Source organism: Drosophila simulans, chromosome 2R (genome assembly GCF_016746395.2).
Source record: "Drosophila simulans strain w501 chromosome 2R, Prin_Dsim_3.1, whole genome shotgun sequence".
NCBI classification, from domain to species: Eukaryota; Metazoa; Arthropoda; class Insecta; order Diptera; family Drosophilidae; genus Drosophila; species Drosophila simulans.
In genome coordinates, this window is record NC_052521.2 from 7,292,105 (window position 1) to 7,307,977 (window position 15,873).

Below are 15,873 nucleotides of genomic sequence, written 5' to 3' on the forward strand. Positions count from 1 at the left end.
TATTCTTTTTGCTACCCCACTTCCCCTCGTTTTCTATCGATGGCATACATCTTCTATACCTTTAACATTCCCTGACGCCCACAACATATACTTATGTATATAGGAATACTTTGAAACTCTCTGTTTCTGTGTCAAAAAGTCAGAATATACTTTATAATTCTTTTTGAATACACAAAATATTTATTTCTTCACAAAAAGTTATTGTTTTTAAATCGTATTTATGTTTTGAGCTGATTTCGTTCAGTTGAAATTCCGAATTGTCACGGTTTTTTTCTTTGTATTTATCGTAATTTTTCGTGCCGTTTTCAGTTTTTCAAATTTTGAGCATTTGCAATTGTTGGCTGTCGGCCAAAGTCTACAAAAATTTGCGTAAATAAACAACTTTTTGCAATTTAGAAACAACATGACGAAAAACAAACAGCATAGACGAATAATTATAAAATGGATAAATAATTAATAAATTTTTTCAATTATTCATTATTATTATTCAAAATTATAAAAGTATTTGGGGAGGACAAATTATATTCCTTACCCGTTTCAAAAAATGTTTTGAAGAAGTAGAAATTTTTAAATAGAAGTACTGGAATAAATATTACTCGTTAATCTTATGGAATTTATAAACCACATTAACAAAGGGCAAGCAATAAAATTTGCACAAAGCGGAAAAGAGTAGCGGGTAAACTCGAAAAAGGGGCACAACAAATATTTTTAGACACAGAAACATATAGTGCAAAAATCGCGGGACCGGGTAATGCAGAGTAGGAATATTGGAGGGAACCAATGCACTGGAAGGCATATTAAATTTCCCAGCGGAAACGGAAATGGCTCAAGAGCTCTCCTCTCGCCATCCAAAGTGATTGACAGCTTCAGCCCGCAGTCAACCTCAAATCCGACCTCATCTTGAGTTCTTTTCCTTTGTTTTGCTAGTAACCAGCCTAGCCCAGAGCAGAGGTATTAGTTGATAAGCTTTTCATGCTAAGCTGCTTTCGGGGAAAAGTCTCGAGGGGTTCTTATGCTCCACTTTTAACTGTTAGAAACATTAACTTTTTGCTTACACTTTCGAATGGCACTTTTGGCGCCATCTGTTGGGCACTTGGTAAAACCGAAGCCGATCGTGCGACTGGCGCCGTCTAGCGGGCTGAGTATTACAGAACGACCTCTGGTGGCGAACTTGCACATCACTTGCTGGCAACATGTTGCTGACTTCACTCAACATTTTGAATTCTCCCGATTCTTTATTTATTACTCTTTTTCTTTCTTCGCAAACAGATGTTTTCACTTTATTTTGGGAAATTTCACGACTTATGACAGCGGAATTGCACTTTACTGGATGAAATTAAATTTAATTGGCACCGCTTCACTCACGTCCGATGATCGATTGCGATTGTTTCGATTGTCGTCGAATGGAAACGATATTACGATGTGACACGGACACTAGCGAAGCGAGCCGATTGATTCGGATTGAGGATTGGAAATGAAAATATTGTACAAGAATCTATATGTGCGAGGAGGTATAGACGTGTGTATATTTCCTACACTTCACTTTACTGGCGCAGAAAATCGCATATACACCGAGAATGTATAATTATAAATAAATGTTCTATAAAAAACGCTTTTTGTTTCTTCTGCTGCTTTTCCGTTTCGTTTTGCTCGAATCCGTTTTGTTCTGTTCTGTACGGTTCAGTTCGGTTCATATTGTATTTGTTTGTTTGCGTTTGAGCCATTTTAAAATTAGAGGTAACCCGAAATAAGGTAATAATGCCGCCAACAAGGCGCAGACATCATCTTTTGACTGGCCTCAAAGCCCCATCCTCTGGGGAATCCCCGACCTCGTCGAATCCCCTGCAGAATCTCTTTTTGATGAGCTTTCGAGCTAAGCGTCGCCAAAGCGCTCTCGTAGCGTTTTAATGGCGTTTTCATGGAAGTGATTGAGTACTGCGGGTGTGTGCTTTCCTTTGTGGGAGTATGTGTACAAAGGATTTTTCCGCTGGATTGTGGTGGCTCTTCAAGGATGCCAAATTGGGCAGGAGGCTTTGCTGCACGGCGAACTTTGTTTGCCTTTTTATGTTTTGCCAAGAAGAAGCTAATCAGATTATGGCCAAATCGTATTAAGCGGCCAATTATGTATTCAACAAGCGAGCAAAGCGTTTAAACGGACTGTGCAATAGAAAACGAACAATTCCCGGAATGAGGACTATGAGACAGTTAAAGTATCCAACTTTGCAATAACTAATAAAGCTCTTAGAGTATAAGTAGGTACTTTATGCGTTGATAACTATGTGTGTAACAGGTAGAAGAAAGCGATTTGGAACCTATAAAGCAGTACTAATCACTAGCCAATTCGATCGGGTTATATATTTCCATTAACATTGATAAGACAAACACATTTTGACCACGCCCACTCTAACGTTCGCAAGCCAGGATTTTACGCCCAGAATTTCCTAAGATATCTTAGTGTTTTTAAAATTTTGTATTTATGTTTTAAACGTAATTTTTAAATATCTCCCTCGCACTCCTGTTTGTACATGTTTTCCCAAACAATGTAATAACAAAAGCATAATGCTAACACTTTTTGTATTGCATTTAGTTAACTTGTTATATTTTATTGATTTGAACTAAGTTATCGACAGCCCGATATTTACCGAGCAATGCGACGAAATGGCGCGCGCGTTTTGACTGCTCGAGCGGATCGCTTATAAAGCTCTTAACTCTTCATTCCGACTGATCGGTCGGAAATAAATCGAAAAGCCACACACAGACACACACGGCGACGCACAGCCGCACACTGAGAGATATATTTTAGAATTGTATTATTTTTGGGCTTTGGTTCGCATTCGTTTTTGATTTGCTTTGTTATTGTACACGTATTTTGGTCGCCTTCGACTTCGGTTCTGTTCAGTGTTCTTTCGTGCTGTGTTGTTGCTTTGACCGGCGATCTCCTTCAACTAAAAGAAAGGAAACTCTGAGCATCTGTTTTCGTGCGGCCGCCTGTGCGGCGTGGCTGCTGCATTGGAATTGGAAGTGCGATGATGATGATTTTTAAATAAATGTTCACTTATTTATATAACCACGGCCAGGGGCCAAGGGGCAGCACTTCCCACACAGATACGCACACACACACACACACACACACACATAGCGTACACCTCATGGCCCGCAAAAATATCCACTGGGTATTATGTATATATAGTATCCTCCGCGGATCCCTAACTGGTTGCGTTTAGTTTCTCTGGGGGTGGCTAAGCTAATTTTCCCACTCGATGGCCGGCCGCAGAGTATCAGTTAAAATTAGCACTGAAAACATCAATATTTTTACATTTCCCGATGTGCATGATTTCCATGGAATTCCACAAAACAAGGAGTTATTTTTAAAACAGCAGAAGGCAGGCAGTGAAATGTGTTGGCTCAGTTGGCAGAATCCGCAAATAACGAATGCCAAACGTCCGATTTTTCGATTTGACTGTCGGGCGGGAAATCCTTTTAGCCAAGTACTATTATTAGTACGAAAGGCCTCTGCTTTTCCTCTAATTCGGCTTGGAATAAAATCTTACAATTGTAAAGTGCACGCAGATTGCCCGAAATTCCTTCACCTTCTTCCGGTTGCGAATTACTACGCTTATGTAAACCACTCTTTAGCCATTTTGTCACGTGGCCAATAAACGTGTGAACCAAAGTTATGCAGTCAATGGAAGTGCGCCCCTAAATATGCAATGAGTTTTGGGAAAGGGCCGACGTTAAATAATATACTGCAAAAGTTAAAGAATTAAAGGAAAACTCAATGAGTTTCGCGCTGCGGAAACCGCGATGGAAACGGCGGGCAAAAGCAATTTAATCGCGGGTTACTGTGGCCAATGAAGCGATACCTGGTCGCACTTACATCCGCACAAACACCGTGACAGGGAAAACTCACACAGATACTCACCTGCGTTTACGGCGATGGAAAGACGTATATGAGCGTAAAATTTGATTGAAAGTGATGAATTAATGAGGCGTTAAATGATTAAATACGGAGAGAATGTTCGCTTTGCGCCCTATTGAACTGGAAGCTTGCGACAGCATTAACAATATCGGGCCCAAAGGGTTAAGGCCCGCCCCTTAACCCACAACTCCACCAATTTGCCGTAATAAATTCAGTGAAGTAAGCAGAAGTACCAAAGGCACACCATCCTTTTCCAACCATATTGAGTCCCACGATTCAATGGAAATGGTTATTAATTTCGAATCTGAATAACTACGAACACTTTTGATTACAGAATTTCAAACTTCAATGTACACTTATTGATTTTAAAATAATGCCGAAACCAAGAAAAAGTTTCAATATAGCGCATAAATTTAACTGGAATTTACCACATACATATATGAAAATATTGTTTGTTAAATAATACCATCTTATAAAAACTGAATTTCAGCAAGTAGGGATAATCTAGTTTAAATTACACGTACATTTAAGCTAACGTCAAGCTGGAAATACATAATTCAATATGTTTTGGTAATTCACGTGTAATTTGCATATTTACATAATATGCCTTCTGATACCTCTTTTCAACCCATCATCGTTATTGATGGGCCTTTCAGAAACATATACACCCACAATTCCAACGCCCCCCCTTTTCCACATTTTCCGCGCACGAGAGGCGCATTAAAAACCAATAACTTACATTGCCTGTCAAAACCGCACAGAAAATGTGGAAATGAAACATATTTACATACAAATACATAAAAGTACATAGATAGATATAGCCGATAGGTAGGTAACCCGATTCTATGCTGTAGTAACATCAGGTGCTTGGCACCCTTCGAATTTGCCCATTTATGAAGATGGAAGATTGAAAATTGAAGCGCGAAAATCGCACAGCACAGGAGCAGGAGCAACAACAAAATTAGCAATTTATTTTTATGGCTAAAACAAGTATAACATTTGTGTGTTTTGGCTAGATAAACCAATTTATTTGCCGTTTCCAGGGCATCAAATATTCAAACTGCGTGCGGCGTCAATCAATTGGCGGAAAAAAAACGGGGGGAAAGGGTTGGAGAATTTCCGCTGCGACAGTCAGACAAGAGCGAAAAGAATAACTCTGAATGCAAATGCAGTGTTCAGTTGTTGGTAGTGCTGGTAATATAGTCATAGACCATGGCCAAAACGTCGTGACTCGACGGCAAAACTTCACTTTCGCTATGGCCAGTTTTTCCCATTCAAATGCAAACAAGTTAGAACGGACAGGTGTGCAGGGAGGGGCCTGCCACGTTACGCCATTTGACGCATACAAAATGTCCTTGAAACGAGCTGCCCATAGTGCCCAGGTGAATGTGGGAATGGGATTTGGATTGGGATTGGGATTGTGTTGAAGGGATATGCAGTGGTAATCGCTGGCCCTGACAGGTGGCAAAATCTGACTTTGAATTCGCTGTTGTGCTTTGCATTCTCGATTTGCGGCGGCAGTTTTAAATTGACAAATAAAGTAGGAAGGTAGTCAACAAGGTGCAGGAACTCACCGAAGATTATCCACAAAAATATACAAATCCTATACAAATCCTATCCTATCCTTTACACACAATGTAAGCTGTGGACTTGAACTTCTAAATTTCCCTCACGAAATGTTATTCATTAAAGCTACAATTTACTATAACTTCAGATACTCGATTCGAGGGCACTGGGGTCAAAGTAAAGAGGTTGGGTTAACTTCAAGAAGGCTCTGCCCCCTGGTCAATGCCGTCAAATGCAGGCGGAATGCGCTTTGCATTCGTAATGAGCTTCGACTTTTGGCTTCAGTTGCATTTTTGAGTTTCACTTGCAGTTCGCAGGGAAAATGTCACAGGAAATGGGATTTGCGGTTGTCTTGCGGCATTCCCTTTGTTGCCACTGCGGTTTGCGGCCAAGTTGAATCAAGTGTTATGATAGGTATCCTCGCTCTTCGGCACACAACAATGCACCCAACTTGCAGCCATTAAGCACAAGAACACCCGAAAGTGAGCGCCATAAAGTAGGCAACACTTTCGCGGCTGCTCTTTTAAAACGCCGCTAAAAGCGCAGAAAATAGAAAAAAACCATTTATAGGAGCTGTAGAAAAACTTTCCCCGCTGTTTGTTCTTATTTTAGATGCTAAATATAGACGGAAAGTTTAAAGTTGAACCGCTTCCCCCGCCACCGCGGTGAGTTCCCACAACTGACGTCAGTCGTTCGGCTACAAAAAGTGCAATATTTGAATATTCAATTAATTTATGCATTACCCAGACACACAGCCGTACACGCAAACACACAAACGGAGGGGCAGGTTGAGTGGGTGGTTCGAAAATTCCCTTGCATAGCCGAGGGGCGTTGAGTGCAAAACACAACAAAGAGATTTCAGCTCGAGCGCCTGTATGTATGCACTTTTTGAGTGAAAGTGTGGGTGTTCTTGGTCTAGTTCAGTGTTCGTGGGCCGCAGTCTCAGTCTGTGTGTGCGTGAGTATCTGTGTGAGCTGGCCACGCACCGCGACCAGCAAAAGAGAACACGCCCCCAGTTGGCAGCCAGTGAGCGAATCGACCCTCGACCAACCCCTTGGTTCAAGTTCAATGCAATGTGCACCCACTGTCGCCGGCGACCTTGAAGATTAAACCACGCGAAGCGGAGGAAGAGAAAGCGATGGAACATGCTAGCAACAATAATGAACAAGGTAAACCCCGGCAATTAAAGCCAGCACGTCACAAATTGTTTAATTTGCAGATAATATGCAGGGGATAACATTTAAAGCAACCTTTGAAACAAACAATTGATTGCTTTCGGGTTTCTTTTCCGCCAAAGTGGAATAGCCAATTATGCCGGGGAAATTGGCGGGAAACCGAGGAAAACTAAACTAATTCGGTGATACAACAAATAACGTTTGCCTTTTTCTTTTTCTCGCAACCCTCGTGGCTTGCTGTTTAATTAGTTTATGAACTTCCACAACAAACAAGTTGTGCAATGCCAGGAAAATGTGAGGAAAATTAGATAAGAACAGCCACAAGTGGCGGAAAAGCTGATTCATTCGAGGCGCCGCTTGTTTAAAATATGGAATCCAACAGTCTGTACTTTGTAAAAGAATTTATTCTTATTTCTACTCGCCTAAAAACATATTAAGTAGTAATAACAAATAATAAAACTATTTCTAAATACTTAACAATCTTGAGGATTGAATAACGCGTGTTTTCATTACACCACCTGGCAAATAGTTTTTTTTTTTCATCACACGCGTCGTATGCGTAATATTTAGAGTCAATAACAAAGGGTGTAAACAATGGATGAACAACCGAACAACAACTCATTTAACAAACATAGCTACACACATTTCCAAATGTCGGAAAGAGATGACGACTCTCAACTAAAGTCACGTGTAAATTCCAAATGCTGTAAATTAGCATTTATTGCTAGTGGGACAACTAGACCGAGCTGAGAAAGTGATACGGGCGACAGGAATATCTCGATAAAATCATCTATACGGCTGAAAACTACTCCACTGGTGTTCATAGCCAGGCTGCACTGTAACGCAAGCAGAGCAAGCGACAAAAGTGATAAACAAACATGACAAAAAGTCAACAATTCCCGGTTTCAACCGCACACAATCCAATTAGAATAAGCTCGAAGAGCAATCAGAAGAGCGATGGAGAAACAGCGAGATCCCCAAGAGAGAGAGAGAGAGAGCGCGCGAGTTTTGCAATATAATCACAATCACACTGAGAAATATCACATAGCCGTAAAATCTTAAATAACTAATATCGTGTGGAGGAATTCCAGATCGATGACCACTGGTGACATTGTTCTCAGTGCATCAGAGTTGGCTGCATAATGACATCACACCAGCGATAAGAACGAGATAGCCTCTGAGAGCGAGAGGAGCGAAGGCGATAGGTATATGACATCAGCGTGTGCACGATTTGTTAACAGTTAAACGCACGATCACTGGGCGAGGGGAAGGGGTGTGTCGGAAAAGAGGGGGGCCGTGGTATTACGAGTACCACCGATCACTGATCGAGCAAGCGCAACTTTCAGCAAATTTTCAGCTTCACGTGCCGAGCGAAAAGTTGGACAAACAAAAACTTGAGCCCCCGATTTATGCTGCTCACTTTTTCGGACATCGCATTAAGCTTTAATTGACGTTTAACGACTCACGCGTGAAATCTCTTGAGAACCGGTTGTCTTCTATTTGCTGTTCTTAGCTATTATTCCCAGTGTTTCATTTATATATATACATATATATGTATGTGCATATAGATATGTATTTATTGTTGCCCAAAAGACCGCAGAAAGAGACAACAGCAGTGGGCCACAAATCATATAAAACACTTTGTGAACCTGTCGCCTCTAATATTTTCATTATTGATTTATTTGCTTAGCTGCTTTATCATGCCCACCCCTCCAATTTTTTCTCCTCCCTCCGGCATCGAAAATCTATCCACACACACATTCGCTCTTTCGGAGGCCTTGTTGTGCGTAACCATTTTTCGGTATTTGATTAAGATTTTTTATTATATTTCGTCTTATTTGTTTTTTTTTCCGCTTGCTGCTGCTGATGCTGCTGCTACCGAAGACATGTTGTTTAAAAACTCATTTCTTATTTGATTCCGATGTCGGATTAACTGTGTTTACTATATGTTTTCCGTACCTCTCGCGCTCGGCATCTTCGATTTTTATTCTTTTATTTGCGCCCAATTGACACCTTAATCACCGGGACACGATGAGCACAAAATGTCAGAGTCTGAAAGCTGTCAAAGCAGAGAATTCTTCTTATTCTTCCACTCTTTGTGCTAGGAAGTATGTATGCGTCATTTGAAATATTTCAGATAATATTTTACTTTAAGTATTGGGGGCATGCCAGACATCGTATATATTATGTTTATTTTGTACAGTTCTTTTTAAGTTTGATTTGCTTTTTAGTTCTAATATCCCTAATGTATTATTACTTCTATTATGACTTCTTCCACTGCTGTTAGCACAAATCATATTTCCTAACGAAGCTTTTTGATAGCTCTTATCGCTAGGAACTTACTTCATAGTGATTTTATCAGTTTATTCGAGCTATTAGATAAAAACCGTGAAAATCTCCCAGAAAAAAACTCAATTTCCGCACTTCAGCTATGCAATGTTTGCTTTGTTTAGTGGACTCCACCACTTGAGGGCTTTTCAGACAAGAGCAGACAATTCTGGAGGGTTGTCAAATAGCTGAAGAACTCCCCAATGGCGTCAAAACCACAGACGAGAAGAACTAGAGAGTTAACAAGAGATTAGCCCCAATCTCTGAATTCCAAAATAGTCGCACTAAAAATAGTTATCTCATGCAAAACCCTGTTATCTCCATTATCTGCCAGACGGATGGATGCCCGTTAGCCAAACAAAAGTAATAACTGCGAAAAAGAGAATTCTTTCTATTCATTAATAATGGTTAGCCCAATTAAAGCAATTAAATCAAGTCGAGTCGAGTCGAGTTCGCTTTGGCAAAGATTTTTCAGCGAAGACAAGACCATGACGTGGCAAGCCGACCTCTATCCAACACCCTCTTACTACCAACCCCTCCATCTAGCCATCTCTAGCTGTCTCTACGACCTCATCGAATTGCTAATGATCCCAAGGTAATACTTCAGCTGCTTCATTGTTATTTATTTATTTATTCTTTTTTCGATTATAAATTCATAACAAAGAAAAAATTGAGTGGAGAGAGAGGGAGAGAACTTTTTGGCAAGACAAATATTTATTTATTTAATTTTTGGATAGCCAAACAGTCGTGTTCGCAGCGCACTAGAAACTTATTAACTGAAAAGCTTAAGTACGATGATGAGTTGTAGTTTTTTGTGATTTGATCGAGTGCCCCCTGTTCCTTAAAAGGTCTCGAGAAATTCCAGACATAAATGTTTTCGCTTTTTACGCATCAACACAAATTAAGTCACTTTATTGCTCATTTACATTCGCTTCAACTTTGCCTGATTAAAAAGTTTGGCTTTGTTTTTGCGGCAATTGAATTGGCTGTCTGCGGCAAAACTTTGCGTCACATTAACTTCAAAGATGTTTGTTAACAGAAAAATTAGGCGGAAGGAAACTGTTTGCCTATACACTCTCATATAAAACTTGCTCCTTTACTGTTGTTTCTAATTTGGCAGTAATTTTAACACAACTTTCATATCGACTACAAATTCAGATTTCAACACAAAAATCTTTATAACACATGAAATTGCTTGTAAATTTGTTTAAGACTCAACACGCAACTGCACACTTTCAATAGGCCAGCCGTTTTTTACTTGGCTTCTTAAACTCCTAATTGGAACCAAATACGTATAAACATATAAACCTATTAAGGTCATTAATTTTATTTTATAAAATCGATTCTGCGTACAGCACTTATGAACAGAATGAATACTAATATGAAAGAACAATTCAAATCCCACGAAGGACACCAGTCGCCAGAAGGACTAAAGTTCATTGTTAGTGTCATCATAGGTGCTTTTCCCCAAAAAGTTCGCCCCCCAAAAGGAGGAAGCCCATCTGGTGGGCTCCCAAGCATTTATGGATGACCTATAATTTGGTTAATTCATTAGCTTACATACAGGCTACACGGCTTCCTTCTCTGGCTATGGTCACTTCGAATCGAATTGTGTGTGTCTGAGCATTGTTTGGTCTCTAATTGTCTCACTATATTTATCCGGTCTAAAATTAGAGTTATAAATGTCTATTTGAAGGTTGACCAGTAGTTGGTGGTCGAGAGTGGCATTTTATCCGCACTCAAGACTTGAGCGCATTAATTTCCAAGCAAATTTGTGGTTCATCCTGCACCATTAGTTAAAGTAGGCCCTGGCTAATGTCTGAGCCGTGACCATTTCCCGTTGGCCAGATTCTAATGATCGCCCGCTGAGAATGAGACAAAACTGTACCCTGCACACCATGTGGATAGACACAGACACACACTGACTGTGCGGAGTGTATTTAAGCGGCTTAATGAACCATTTGGAAACTTTCACAGTCATCAAACATTATGATGTTGGCGATTTTTGGCACTCAACGCCACAAGTGGAACAAATCAAGTATTTTTTCGAGTTTGTTTTTTTCGCCTTTTGGACGGACCTTTTCTTTTTTGGCTGTTTTCAAGTACCGCATTTTGAGTCTTTGAAATACCGATTGCCCTATCGTAATATATAGAATAAAAGTTCCTCTAATTTGCTACCTTTAGATATTTTATAAGATGGATGTTAGGAAATGCCCTTTAATATTGTCAATTTTAATATAAATAGATCTTAACTTAACTCTGGAAAACCTTAAGAATGCAAGTGGCGCTCAAGGAGGTGACTCCAATTTCCACAGTTTTTATGCGCCAATAAAGCGATTAGCCGATTTAACAAGACGTGTAATGTTATTTATTATTTATTTTAGCTGCCTGCTACACTTAACTTAAGGTAGCCACATGTAATACCCTACTCCCATTCGAGCCATAAAAAACCCGTTCAACTAGCTGGGCTCAAGTGATCAATGCCATCAAAAGACAATTACCAGCGCTAGCCAAAAACAATTTCCTCCCCCTCAACGCACAATCTGAAACGAAACTGCAATGCCCAGCGATGATGATAATGATCTGGCAAAAAGAACGAGCAGAAGCAAAGAGGCGAAAAAGCCAGACAAGCCAAACACAGAGCCAAACACGGCCAAAGATCGGCAATCAAGTGGCCACTTCCAACCGTCCGTCCATCCATCCATCCATCCATCCATCCAGCAGTGGGTCTGCCAATCCCCACACAATAAACTTCTGCAGTGGAAAACGAAACCAAAATCGAATCGCAAAGCGGCAGGGCGAAAGCTCGAACACGAGCACCTGGCCTAAAAATAGCAACCGCTCATTAGAAATGGCTAAAAATAGACGGCGGCATTAAAGCGCGCCAACCTATGGCACAGTGGAGTGTCGATGGAGTGGAAACCGGAGCAAATGGCGGCGCTGAAGAGGTTGAAGTGCGACACATGACGTATACGCACCGTGGTGCAATCTTCTGCTGCAATCTGGTTATCTCGCGATTCGCAATCCAGCTACTGCACTAGTTACGAGCTAAATGTGAAGCGTTTGGGGCCCAGGAAAACAGGTATTCTTCGCTTGGGGGCTTAAGGAATTCAGAGGGGGGATTCCTACTGGCATATCATGTCCACACATAATTGAAGTTGAGGTAGTCCGCGATAAGTTTTTTTCATGGAGGGAGACCTTTGACTCATAGAGACAGTAAGTATTTACAGCTAGTTAATTAAAATCATGATAACAAACATTTCCAAAGACTTTCAGCACAATTATATAGTATGTATTGCATATTATCTATTACTCCAAAGCAACTTAATTATTTAGCTCCTGCAGTAAGAACTACAACTTTTAATCCGGGTCAAGCTAATTATCTTCAAATTCCAAGGGATATTTCTAGCATTTAAAAGGGCCAACTGGCCCAAATAATTTTCATGGTACAAGTTTATCGCCGCATTTAATGAGCTCGTGACGAAAGAGAAACAAAGAGCAGCTTCTGCTGCAATCCCCTGACAACTTTTAGCGAGCATAATTTCAAACAATTTAGTTAACTTCCACTGGCATTTCATGCTGTTTGCATAAAGCAAATACGCGTTGGGCGAAGGCGAAGGTAGCTCCTCCAGGAGTTGTGAAAACCCAGGATCAGGGACACGCGCAATGCGAGGACTCGGGCAAGGTAAACGAAGTAAATTAAACAGCGGGAGCAACAACAACGGAGAGGCCCACGGTGGGCGTTGACCAGGGGTGGGCTGAGGTGGCGTAGGGTGAGACACTTAAACAGGCAACAGACACATTTAAAACCTTATCAAATTCAACGTTTGGCACATTATGTATACAAGTTATACTACATATAATGAATATGCATTCGTATATGCAATGGAAAATAAATTTGCAATTAGTGCTCTTGAATCAAAAGAGCCTTTCTGTTAACAGCTAAAAGGACTATTTTTTCGAGTGCATACAAATGGGAAGCAGAGGGCCAACAACAAGCACAATAACGAATAACAAGCCAAAGGCATGCGAAACAGCAAAAAGCAGGAGAAACCCAATAACATAAAAGCAAAAGAATTTTTGCCAAAGGATGATGGCCAACCTGCAAAAGGGGTGGCGAAGGGAAGGGCGGACAAGTAGAAAAACCCGCTTACAGCAGCGAAGAAAAAAAACGGCGACGCCAAGCCAACCAACGACCTTGATAAGTTTTACACAGTGAGAGCAGGAGAGAGAAAAAGAGAGACCCCAGGAAAAGGAGCCTTCTCTCTCGCGCTGTGGAAAAAGGGCGGCAGGGAGAGAGGCTACCGCAATCGATGCCCCAAAAGTGGTGAGTTTCGCCACGCGCGAGAGCGGTATCTCCCTTGCTCTCTCATCAACAAGTGGCTCAGCTGTGAGTGGGCTGGATAGAAGCGGTGAGGGGAGTTGGGTGGCGGGGGGCGTTAGGTAGCTCCTTACTCAATTCATTTTTTTGTGTCTGTGTGTCAGAGCGTTGGCGCTCTCTCTCTCTATCTCTTTGATAAACAGTCAGTGGTGAGTTTGTTTTCCTCTTTACAGGCTGATTATCATATTCTGCGTTTTATTATTGAATTTCTCGAAAATTGCCTGACTGTGTGTGTGTGACGCATGTGTAAAGTGCGGCGCACAAATTGATAGAACCCGCCCACCACCCCTTTTGCAACCTTTTACCCCCCTCCCCCTCAATAAAAAACAAATTCCGCCAGTTAGTCTGTCAAATATGTTTGTTTTCCTCTCTCTCTCTCTCTTTCCTCACAGTCAGCTGCCAAATCAGCTGTCTGATTTGAAGCATATTCACTTGGTATTATTTAACAATTGAAGCCACGAACTGAGAATAGAAAGCGGGAGATTGGAAAACTTGTGAACGGAAAATTTTGACCTCCTCTATGGTAAATGGCAAGCAACTGGACTCGACACAAGCAAAAAAAATAAAAAGGAAAATGCAGAACAACATCAGCCAGTCGAACAACAACAACTGCCTCCATTGTAGTTATGTACCTGCAACGTGCCTGAAATTTAAAAAATGCAATATCAAAACCAACGCGGAACCAGAAAAAGGCTCGTTTGGGATGCACGAAGCAAGCAATACCCTCTATATTGTGAATACCTACTAAAATTGCTATGAACTCGTTGCTACAAATCATACATTAATTAGGAAAGAATTTTGCATTTTGCTCCACAATGCTATATTTTAAGGTTCTTTAAGATGGATTTTAAACTTAATTTTCTTCAGTTTTTTTAGACTATAAAATGGTTGAATTAGACTAATATTATTTGGGATGATGGTTCAGATAATGCGACATAACTACATACTTATAAACATCCTACCAGAGGGAAGAAAAAATATTGTTAGGTTTTTAAATGCAACATGATCTCATGCTTTGCAACCGTAAGACCTTTTGCTATAGAGTAACTTAAGCGCCGTGCTGCACTTGCAACTGCCAAACGAAACGAAACCGGACTCAACTGGACGCCCGCCCCTCGCACACACACCCATTAAATGCACACACACACACACACTAGTGCCATTACATACACACACAAACACACACGATATCTATATAGACGACGCCTAGTTGAGCATTTTGAACGACAACTACAGCGGACAAGCCATAATTAATCAGGCCTGGCCGGCAATATTTTACAAAAGCGAAACGAAAATTCCTCAACGACTTGCAAGACGGAGTTTGCAGATCCTTAACTCGAAAATTTGCGTACATTGTTGCCAGTTTTCCAATTTGGCCTTATCAATTGGCCAATAACACGTGCATTTTCCTGCCACTTGCTGCGTTCCATTTGACTGAGTCAATCGCACACTTCCTAATCACAAACAAATTCTAACAAATCGGTAGAAACTTGTTTCTTTCCATCGCAACATTAATTCGCATATTTTTACAAATTATATTAAAGCTCAAATACATGGGTACATAAAATACATACACACATGGAGTATTAGAAGTTGACGACGGCAACAGACATTCTGAATTTTTCGTGTACTTTGAAAACTTGTTTTATTTATTTGCTTTCGGTTTGTTCTGCCGTTGCTTGTAAGCTTATTGAACAATTATATTACGGCATATGAAATGACAATAGCTTAATAATGTTTAGCTCGATGTTTGCATGCGCGAACAGCGAAGAAATATTGTGAATAACTTTGATGGTTTACGCAAAGTCTCACAAATTTAAGGATTTGATGACTGAACTCATGTCAGAACCTATTTGATGTAGTATCTCGTGAAATCAAGATATCGAAAGGAATATCAATAGAACAAATCTTGCTCGTATTTTTCGTTAGTAATTCTTTATGTTCTAAAATACTTGACATTTTTCAGCTTGTGAAAATAAAAGATTTATGTCACTCAAGTAAACAAATTTATCAAGTATTTCAGTGGTTACTTAATAATGGTTTTCTTCGTATGACATTTAAACATCGTACCAAAAGTTTTCCAGACATTGTGGAAACTTTGCATTAAACATTTAGCATGCAAATAAAACAATTACAATAAATTATCGAAAAAAACCCAGATACCCGAGCAGTGATTTTGTAACAACATTTCGTTGGGTTTTTCTCACCCGCACGACTACAATGCAAATATGTGAGGTAATAATTGATGTCGTTTTGCGCAGTGTAAGTGGGGGAGGCAATGTCCGCCTCTTGATTTTTTTTCTTGAGCCTCTATTCAATTGTCGCTTCATTGCGAGAGGAAAAATATGAGGAAAGTTGAGAGGAACAGCCACTTAATTCTATGCTGCATGTGGTTAAGCCGATCTGATATGCAAAACAAAGCTATTAAGTTGGGAATTTTAGTTTAAGCTCTATATTAAATCAAATGGAAGGGTCAAAAAAATACAATTGACCTTCTATAACTT

At 40.3% G+C, this 15,873-nt stretch overlaps 1 protein-coding gene across 10 annotated transcripts in view; it reads right to left on the reverse strand.

Annotated features, from left to right (window-relative positions):
- LOC6733795 (myocyte-specific enhancer factor 2) overlaps nucleotides 1-15,873 on the reverse strand; it is a 44,715-nt gene that overhangs the window by 27,795 nt on the left and 1,047 nt on the right. The window lies entirely within an intron of this gene.